This window comes from Perna viridis, chromosome 6 (assembly GCF_037379345.1).
Source record: "Perna viridis isolate PV_CMFRI_1.1 ecotype Kerala chromosome 6, ASM3737934v1, whole genome shotgun sequence".
Classification (NCBI taxonomy): Eukaryota; Metazoa; Mollusca; class Bivalvia; order Mytilida; family Mytilidae; genus Perna; species Perna viridis.
Genome location: NC_142450.1, coordinates 32,047,312 through 32,047,928, shown reverse-complemented (window position 1 = coordinate 32,047,928; position 617 = coordinate 32,047,312).

Genomic DNA, 617 nt, shown 5'->3' with positions numbered 1-617 from the left:
CGACTTATCAATATCCAAATAAAAAGGAGGGGTTGCAGAGTCAGAGGAAATTCGGACTATATAGGTTGTTTTCTTGGTGTTATAAAAAAAGATGAAAATATGTCGAGACGCAGCTTTCTGGAAAAAGATTATATAATCAAACACAGCTCAAATCTTCTTGATATCAGTAGTTATATCAATATAACCAGGGAATGTATATAAGCCTGTCATGTGAATCCCGGATTTTCCGCATTTGATTAAATCAGCTGTTATGCAAATTATAAATGAAAAATATAGAAACTTTTAAAAAATATATATAGATGGCTCCAAGGATCCTGCTCCTGGTGAAACATCAAATGCATTCTTTATCCCTGGTAAAAGAGTATCATTTTCTACAGTATCTACTCGGCTGACTGATAATATTTCCGATTATTCAACAGAAATGACTGCAATATCGCTTGCGCTAAAATGGATAATTGATCAAAATTATCAAGATAAAAACATTGTCAATCTCACGGATGCTTTTAGTTCTCTTCAATCTATATAAAAAAAATAATTCTAGCAGACCAGACTTGTTAAATTCTATTCAACTATACGCAAAATTTCTAAAACAGAAAAATATAGGTGTAATTATAGAA